A 10,078-nucleotide genomic window follows, 5' to 3' on the forward strand; every position below is an offset into this window, starting at 1 on the left:
AAAAAATGCTCATGCTGAAAATTTAGCAATCAATTCTCAATAGCTCCAGTTGGTTCCAGCACATTCCTGACTAGTAGATAAATGACAGTCTACACCAAATTTGGAAACACTATAACTAGTTTATTGAGAATATGAATCAATCAAAAAAAATTATACAAGTGTAGGTTTTTCTATGAATTATTTAAAAGTTTACTTTGGCTCTTTCCCGTCTCTGAAGATGGTGGACAAAAAGCCACCCAAAGGAAAAGAAGGTCAAAAAGGAAAAAATAAAAAAGAGAACAAAAAGGAAGATGTAACTGAAAAGGTCAAAAAGCCTCGAAAGTATTGCATTAGGAACCCAGTCCTGGCCCGAGGGATTGATAGATACTCCCAGTCTGCAATGTATTCCCCAAGAGCCATGTACAAGTGGAAATATGCTGCCCCCAAAAACCCGGATTGAAAGGAAAAAGAAAGAAAAAATGACTACTACTATCTCAAAGCCTATTGGTGGTGATAAGAATGGAGGAAATTAAGTGGTAAAGATGATCAAAATGCCTAGGTATTACCCTACCGAGGATGTGCCTGGAAAGCTGCCAAGTCATGGCAAAAAAGCCCTTCAGCCAGCATATGAGGAGACTTCGAGCTAGCATCACCCAGGCACTGTTCTGATCATGCTCACTGGCTGCCACAGGGGCAAGAGAGTGGTTTTCCTGAAGCAACTGGCTAGTGGCTTGCTACTGGTGAGTGGACCTCTGACCATCAACCGTGTTCCTCTGAGAAGGACCCATCAGAAATTTGTCATTGCCACCTCTACCTGGGTAAACCTTTCAGGTGTGAAAATTCCAAATCATTTTACTGATGCTTACTTCAAGAAGAAGAGACTCCCTAAACCTAGACACCAAGGAGAGATTTTTGACAAAGAAGAGAAATACAAGATTACAGAGCAGTGAAAGGCTGATCAGAAAATAGTAGACTCTCAGATTCTGCCCCAAATCAAGAAAATTCCTCAGCTCCATGACTACTTGCGTTCTGTCTTCTCTCTCTCTCTCTCTCTCTCTCTCTCCAATGGAGTTTGTCCTCACAAACTGGTGGGGTTGTTTTTTGTTTTTAATTTTTTTGTTGTTTTTGCTTTTTTTGGAGGCAGAAAGGTAGGACAATTGGGGTTAAGTGATTTGCCCAAGGTCACACAGCTAAAATGTCTGAGGCCAGATTTGAACTCAGGTCCTTTTGACTCCAGGGACAGTGCTCTATTCACTGGGCCATCTAGCTGCCCTGAAACTGGTGTTTTAAATGCCTTGCAGAGAACACTTATTAAAATATTTACAATAACTTAAAAAAAGTTTACTTTGTTAAATTTGGAGCATTCTTCTTACCCTTTGAGATTTTCAATGCCACTGTTTTTTCATTATTTCCAAAATTTGGGGGAAGGGACTATAGTGATGACATAGACTCATGTAAGGGAGAGGGAAATAAATATTGGATTTGACTGAATCCCCACTAATCATATCAGTGAAATAAGCTACTAGTCATTCTTCTTGAGGTATAATAGATGTTGTTGTTCAATAATTTCAGATGTCTCTGACTCTCCATGACTCCATTTTGGCTTTTTTCATTTTGCAGGTAAGGAAACTGAGGCAAACAGGGTTAAGTGACTTCTCCAGGATCACACTGCTAGTTAGTAGTGTCTAAGGCTAGATTTGAACTCAGGAAGATCAGTCTTCCTGACTCTAGTCCTGACTCTATCCATCTTGCTACCTAGCTGCTTTGAATGAATGATTCACATGTTATTCAGAAATGCATTGAATGAGACAAGAGAAAGGAACTCCTCTTTTTTCCAATCTGCTCAAATCTTTGTGTTTGGCTGTATGCCAAATTTATCTGAGGCCTTCTCTAATGGACCCATAAGCCTTTTCCATTGTTGTACTATCTCTTAAGTTTAACATTTAATCCTATAGATTTAATGTTCTACTTTGTTCCTTGCTTCTCTGAATTCCTAGGGTCCTCTGATGTAGTCACACAGTTTAGCAAAAACCACAGACCCAGTGTCTGAGAAAAAATTATAACAGGCTGAAAAGAAATCAGGTTATAGAAACAGCAAAAGAAAATCTCTGTCACAGTGATTATGAATTGAGGGTTGACTCACAGAGGGATATGATAGAATGTAAATGTGGGATGTTGAGCATGTTATTGTTCTCTGCTAATTCTACAGGATGTGTGAATGGAAAAAGCCATGGTAATATGTCGAGGTATTTGGGACACATGATTTCTATGCATATTCATGTGCTATGGTTAGGTCGGGGGAAGAATTTGAAGAAATGGGAGTTTTTAGGGATCCTGTAGCTTTATAAGGAAAACCCTAGGGGGAACACAGAATGAACCAATTCATTGCAAATGGGGGTGAAAAAATGAGCCTTGTAAGAAACACACATATACACATACACAGATGATGGAAGAGGGATGCAGGGGGGGGGGAGAGAGAGAGAGAGAGAGAGAGAGAGAGTACTGATTAAAGTGTGAGGCTCAGCCTGAGAAGTTAAGTAATGTGTGGAGTAATCAGAACTCCAAAAAGGGCTATTTAAAAATTTTTTTGTTCAGAGTAGAACAGATATTGGATACATTAGAAATTGAGGTGGTATTTAAAAGAATTAGATAAGAATCAGATCATTCAGTCAACGAATATCTATTAATTACCTATGATTCATTACAGATTGCTAAGTGCTGGGGATACAAAGCCTAAAGAAAACAAAAATAAACAAACAAAATTAATTTTAAAAAACAAACAGTCTCTGATGTCAAGGGGCTCACAGTCTAATGGGGGGCACAACTTGTAAACAATTATGTATAAGACATGTACAGTATAAATTAAAGGCAGTATCAGAGGGAAGGCTCTAAGATTAAGGAGCACTGAAAAACACTTCTTACAGATGTAGGACTTTAGCTGAAACTTGAAAGAGACTAGGGAAACTAGAAGGTAGAGTTAAGGAGGTATAGAGGTCCAGGCATGAGGAGCAACCAGAGAAAATGTTGATTTGGTGTTGGGAGATGGCATGTCATGAGTGAGGAAGAATAAAGAGGCCAGTATCATTGGATTGAAGAGTATGTGAAGGATAGCAAGTTTTAAGAAGACTGGTAAGGAGGAAGGGATCAGGTTATGAAGGGCTCTAAAAGCCTTCATATCTGATCCTGGAGGTCATAAGGATCTAAATTTATTGAGTGTGGGTGTGTGTGTGTGTGGGGGGGGAAACAGGGTTCATGTGCCCTGGACTGATACTTTAGGAAGATCAGAGGTACCAAGCAATTTTCTATTCCAATAGTTCAAGCTTGAAGTGATGATGGTCTTGTGTAGTGTCAGAAAAGAGGAGGGGTCATATAAGAAAGCTATTACTAAGGAAGACACAATAAGACTAAGTAACTAATTAGACATGATGGGTGAAAGAAAGAGAAAGGAATGGAGGATGACACTTACATTGTGAGTCTGGGTGGGTGGGAGGGAGGATTATGATATCCTCAACAATAATAGAGTAATTAATTAGGAGGAGAGGAAGGTTTTGGTGGGTGGAGGGGAGGAGATAATGAATTCAGTTTTGGACACGTTGAGCTTAAAATGTCTACAGGACAATTTGAGATGTCCAATAGACAGAGTGTGACTGGAAATGAGGAGAGAGGTTAAGTCTGGACAAGATTTGGGAGAAGACAGAGAGTGATAGGAGATTAGTAAAAAAGTGGGAATGATAGATAAATTGTGGTTTGGAGGAGTTTAAAAGTAAGAGAAAGTAAGGATGGTAGCTAGATGGTATGGATTAGAGTCAGAACAAAGTTTCTTGGTGAGGTTAGACATGAAGTTGTAGGCACATGGAAAGACAGTAGTGAAGAAGAAAACTTGACACATTAGAGAGAACAGGAGACTTATAGAGCATCACAATCCTGAAGGAATCAAGAAGGAATGGAATCAAGGACACAAGAAGAATAATTAGCTTTAGTGAGGAGGAACAACTTTTCTGTGATAAGAAAAAGAGAGGCTGAGCTGAGGGAGTTTCCAACCAAAAGGTTCTATTTTAGTTGAAAATACGAATTTTGAGTGTGTGGTGGATGGCAATATGGAATGAGAAAATGTTTGGAATAGTAAAGGATAGAAGAAATGGATGAGCCAAAGGGACCAACCGAGGTTTTGAATTTTGAGTTATTATAGAGTAAAATAAACTGTTTTGTGACTTTAAAAAAGGCAACATTTTACTGATACTTTTTGTTTCTACATTATAGTCATTTCCAAATATGCCATTGTGCACTCACATAGTGATCCTTATAATGAATAAAAAATAATGATCTCAAACCAGCCAATACAATCATCATAGCTGGCAGGGAATAAAATATTCTGTATCCACTGACCTCCATCTCTCCAAAGTAAGAAGGGAGGTGTATTTCCTTATCTTTGTTCTAGGGTTAAGATTGGTCATTATTGTTCCATAATGTTCAGTCTCATTTTAGAAGATTTTTTTCTGTTTGATTATATTATATAATTATTATGTATATTGTTTTTCTGGTTCTTACCCTGTTTGGGATTTTCTTGGCAAAGATAGTGGAGAGGTTTGCCATTTCCTTCTCCAGCTCATTTTACAGAAGAGAAAATTGAGGCAAATAGAGTTTAGTGACCACAGGGTCACACAGCTAGTAGGTGTCTGAGACCAGATTTGAACTCAGGAAGATGAGTCTTCCTGACTCCAGGTCTGGAACTCTATCCACTCAACTGTAAGATGGGGAAATAATAACCTCTGCCTCATAGGGTTGTTGTGAGGATCAAATGAGATGCTTATAAAGCACTGTGCTAAGCACTGTCATAGTAGGATTTAATAAATACTATTCCCTTCCCTTTTCCTTCTTCAAATAGGCAGTCTATCCTCAAATTGCTTTTGTTTTGGGATTTATCTGAGGCTCTTTAGATTGATTATTTCTGATTCTCATTTAATCTGTTCCACTGATATACTTTTCTATTTTAATAGTATAAAACCATTTTGATAATTACTGCTTTATAATATAGTCAGAGTTATGATGATGGTATGCCCTCTTAATTCATACTTTTTTCATTATTTCCTTTGAAATTCTAGACCTTTTTTTTCTTCCTCCAAATAAGTTTTGTGATTATTTTGTCTTGTTCCATAAAGTTGCCCTGTGGTAGCTTGATTGGTATAGCACTGAATCTGTAAATTAATTTAGGTAGCAAAGGATCATTATCATTTTTCTTATATTGGTATAACTCAACCATGAAAAATGAATATCACTCTAATTATTTGCCTTCCTTTATATCTGTAAAGAATGTTTTGTAGTTGTATTCATAGGAAGTCCTGAATGGGCCTGGGTAGGTTGACTCCAGATATTTTATTCATTTTAAATGACATTTTTCTTTCTACCATCTCCTCTTTTTTGAGTGCTATATAGAGATGCTATGGATTGTTTCATTGCTTACTCCATCTGAGGCAGGAATGGAGAAATTGAATGAAGGTTACCCAAAGAGAAGAATTCATAGGTCAGGATGTCAGAGAATCATGGTATTCTACAGTGGTAACTAGCAAAACATGGAAATGGAAAACTATGAGCTTGAGGCTAATACTAGAGTGGGAGATATGGACTGGGAGAAATAGGATGGATTAAAGGACCAAAGGTTATGGGAAGCAGCATGGTAGATAAGAAATTGTGCTGATTTTGGAGCTGGAGATTCTAGGTTCTAATTTGGCTCTGACATTTCTACCTATGTGACCCTGGGCAAATTATACAGACTCTCAGGACCTTAGTTTTCCCATCAATAAAATGAAAAAGTTGGACCAGAAGTGAATAAAGACTTATTGAACTCTAAATTTTTTTTCAGTTATTTTTTGGTTATGTTTGACTCTTAGTGACCCCATTTGGGGTTTTCTTGGCAGAGATACTAGAGAGGTTTACCATTTCCTTCTCCAGCCCCTTTTACAGATGAGAAAACTGAGGCAAACAGGCTTAAGTGACTTGTCCAGGGTCACACAGCTAGTAAATGTCTGAAACCAGATTTGAACTCAGGAAGATGTGTCTTCCTGACTCCCGGGCTGGTATTCTATCCACTGCTGCACATAGTTGCCTAAAGTAAAGTGAATATCTTGTAATACTATGATCAAATGATAATAAATGCAAGGAGTAGGTTTATTGTCACTGAGACAGAAAATAGTAGGAGGCTATGGATACATATTTTAATTTCAAAGTAATAGACCTTGGAAGTATTTGATGGTATATTCTATGAAGTGATTAAACAGGTGTGTTGGTCAAATGAGGTGGAGAATATGGCTGCAGCTGAGGATATTAATGGATTATGCAGACAGGTACTCAGGGGGATTGTCAAAATGAGTCCTAAAGTCTGAATTACCCAGGGACAACAATAAAGAAGACATAGAAAAGAAGAGCATAAACCAAGTGCTTGAATCATTGAAAAGTTAGGAGTGAGTGACCCCTGAGGTCAGTAGGTTGAGAAGAGAATAGGGCAAGGGTACTACAAAGAAATTGCACTGATCTCCAATGAAAACATGTTCAGTAAGGGATATTAATAGAAGAGTAGTCTAGAAGTAACAATGGGGAGTATCCCTGCCTTTCCTTCTTGACCTTTGTGGGAGCAAAACAAGCAGTGCCCCCAAGGCAGAAGGCTAGGTGAGAAATGGTGTCATTAAGGAAGAGTCAAATTACCATTTCAGGGAAGAGGCAGACAGAATGTTGATTGAAAAGTTCAAGTATATAGGGGATTTTTTGATAATAGAGCAGGGTTTCAAAGCACATAGTGGAGTGAATTAGGTGATTGATGAATTTGGTTGAGTGTGCCTGGGGAGCAGAAGCATTGAATAGACAAAGTTTCAAAAGGAGTATGGGCAGGTCACTTGCATCCAGTCTGATGGGAATAAAGATGACCATGAGCCAATATTACAGGAAGTTTGTTGTTGTTTATCTTTTATTCTCTAAGAGGACCATGGCATCAGGAAGGTGATATCTTTACATGCAAATGAAGTGGATTTAAGTGAGGCAGGGTGGTGCAAAATCACTAGCCTCTCACTCTTTATTTGAGATCTATCTGGGTCCAGTGGAATGATATAGATAGGGATGACTGGAGATGTCCCACTACAGGAAGCAGATTTTTGTGACATGTTCCCACAGAAGAATTTACCAGCTGAGTTATTTTTCAGAGTTAGGCCTCCCCAGGGTTCAAGACAGAATCTAGGAGTTAGTGTTTTGGATAAACATTTCTAAGATCTGCTATGGTTCCTTGATTGAGAGAACAGAAACTTAAGAGTTCTGTGTACTGGGGAGTACTGTGCTTCCCAGGTACTGGGGAGGGACAGAGGGGAAAAAAATGAAGAACTGTCTAGTAAATAGATGGGTTCCAAGTGGTTTCTTCCCCAGGTACACTGCAAACTATTATGGAACAAATCGCCTGGTCTTTTCCCACCAATATCAGTGAACTCTGACACTGTTGTTGCTGTTGTTTTCTTATTTATATATACTATTTTCAATCACTCCCCTAGAGGCAGTAATTGGGAACAGCTGGCCCCATTCTGTTCTTTCTGACCTCCTGCCATGCTTACATACTTACCTTCTGCATTTAACACATCCCTAAGCTGTTGCCATTACAATGGAGGGTAAAGGAATGGAGATGGGTATGGCTATTTCTGTCTCCACATGGCTCCCTTTACTTGAGGTATAGGCAAAGGAAAGCCCTTAGGGTCCACTGTTTCATTACAGTGAACAAGTACGGAATTTAACAAAATCTGAAAACCTGACTGGTAACATCTAGCTATTGATGCTTAAGACCATCACGTGAATTGCTTCTCTATGACAACAGTAGGTGAATGAATCCCTGGGGAAAACCATACATGCTGTTGAAAAATGACACCAACTAATTCAGCAGACTCAGTACGATTCTTTTTAGGGCAACTATACTCAGTGTATAAAATAATTAGAAAAGTCAGTCATCCCTGACTGCTCTCTCTTGGCTCAACCCACATATCCAATAAGTTGCAAAGTCTTGCCCTTTTAACCTCCACAACTTCTCTCCCATCTGACCCCTTCTTTCGTTTCCTTGAAGATAAAGTTCAAGCACCATTTTCTACAAAATATTTTTGCTCATCTTCCCAACTTTGCATTTATATTTTGTATTTGTATTTATTTTCTTTATATTTATCCTCTACTTGCTTATATTTATATATACATTATTTCCATATATACTATATATTCTACAAAAGCTTATACATGATATATTATTTGCAATTATATAATCTATTATTTTAATATATATTTAATTTGTTGTACATATATAATCAGCTTATATTACATTAAAATATAATTTCTTTGTGAGGTACTTGTATTCTTACCATTTAGTAAAGAGCTCACCCTGTTGCTTTTACAAAATATGACCGTTGTATACATTTTGTGAATTTATAGGCAGATAGTGTAGGCTCAAATACTGAAGTTGGAATTTTGTCATAGCTACCTATAAGCTGCTTCTTTCATCTGTTTCCTTTCCACCACTCTCACATTTTCTGTTCCCTCTCCTCCACACACAATCATCATGGCTCAGAAAGAAGCCCTCCATTAGAAGTAGAGGCAGCAGAAAGTATGGCCATTAATGCTAGGGTGTATTTGTGTGCTATTGAAGCTTTCTTAACTCGTCCCCCAAATTCTGCCATCAGGACTTTCCTTTAAGTAGGCCAAGTCCAGAGCTGTCTATGTCCTAAGACATGAGGAACACCAGAGTATCCATTTAGTTAGAGATCTTCTGCAGCCACAAAGCTTTAGTCCATTATACAAAACAATCTAGTGTTCCTCTCAGTTCAGCGTATATTCATTCCAATTAATATATGCACTTAAATTGGTTAACCCAGGAGTAAAAAGCAGGTTCAGAAAAGTTTGGGATATATCAGGAAAGTTTTAATGAAAGGAAGAAGATAGGAAAATATGAGGAATCAGTCTTTGACTGTACTGGGGACCTTAATGTGAGAAACTGGACACATAGGAAGCAGAATATATAGGCACTGGGTACTTAAAATAAATACTTTATATTCCTCCAAATTCTCTCTTTTGATTGGTGAGTCTTTGACCCCAACTACCATTGTTTGAAGTACCTAGACAATCAGTACTTCACTCTGTGATCTACTCTTAACCCTCTGCATTTTCTACCTTTTCCCCAGCAGCCTTCCCCTCCTTTTCTAGCTCTTTTTCATATGACATCTCCTCTCCCATTAACATATAAACTCCTTGATAGTAGGAACTGATTTTTATTTTATTTCTTTGTTTTTTACTTTTTTTGTATCTCCAGAACTAAGCACAGTGCCTGGCACATGGTAAGTACCTAATAACTGCTTTATCTACTGATTTCTCTTGCTAGCTAGCTAGCACTATTTAAGGTCATGAGGTTTTAGAGTTGGAAAGGATATTAAAAAATAATATAGTACAGTCCTTTCATTTTACAGATAAGGACATTTAAACCCACACAGGTTAAGTGACTTGCTGTAAATAGCCTGGACAGCCTATGTTAGGGGGTTATAGGAAACACCATAGCAACAGGACCCAAAACATAGTAGCAAAAATAATTTTATTAAAGCAATAAAAAAGATAAGTGAGGGGAGCTTATGATTGTAGCAGCAGGGGGAGATCTGGATAAGAACCCTGCATAGTGAATGTGATGTATGGCAAGTTCCCAGAATCATTGGTTTGGCATTGCAAACTGAATGTCCTGTAGGCATATTAAATTCAAGACATCCAAAATAGAATGTATTATCTTTTCCCCAAAACCTTCCCCTGCTTTAATTTTCCCTATTAATGTTGAGGTCCTTAACAAGTTTTTCCCAAAGGCTCAAATCCCCCACTCCTACACCAACAGCCAACCCCACTCTCATCTGGCAGCTTTGTAATCTCAGGTTTTGTCAGGGGAGGAGCAGGAAAGGGGTTTTGTTTTACAATGGAGAAATTCCAGGTCCCTGGTAATCCCTTCATACCTATACTGTTTGGGCCAAGATGGTCAGACTCTTTAATATTATTTCTAACTCCAACATTATATGTGTGGATAAATTTTATACACACACACACACTTACACAA

The 10,078-nt window shown here is 38.1% G+C and overlaps 1 pseudogene; it reads left to right on the top strand.

Annotated features, from left to right (window-relative positions):
• The first annotated feature begins 217 nt into the window (after positions 1–217).
• Positions 218–2,197, top strand: LOC138168778 (large ribosomal subunit protein eL6-like; annotated as a pseudogene).
• Positions 2,198–10,078: the final 7,881 nt, after the last annotated feature.

Source organism: Petaurus breviceps, unplaced genomic scaffold, assembly GCF_028583685.1.
Source record: "Petaurus breviceps papuanus isolate PSGF00001 unplaced genomic scaffold, PetGlider_PUasm1.0 37, whole genome shotgun sequence".
NCBI lineage: Eukaryota > Metazoa > Chordata > Mammalia > Diprotodontia > Petauridae > Petaurus > Petaurus breviceps.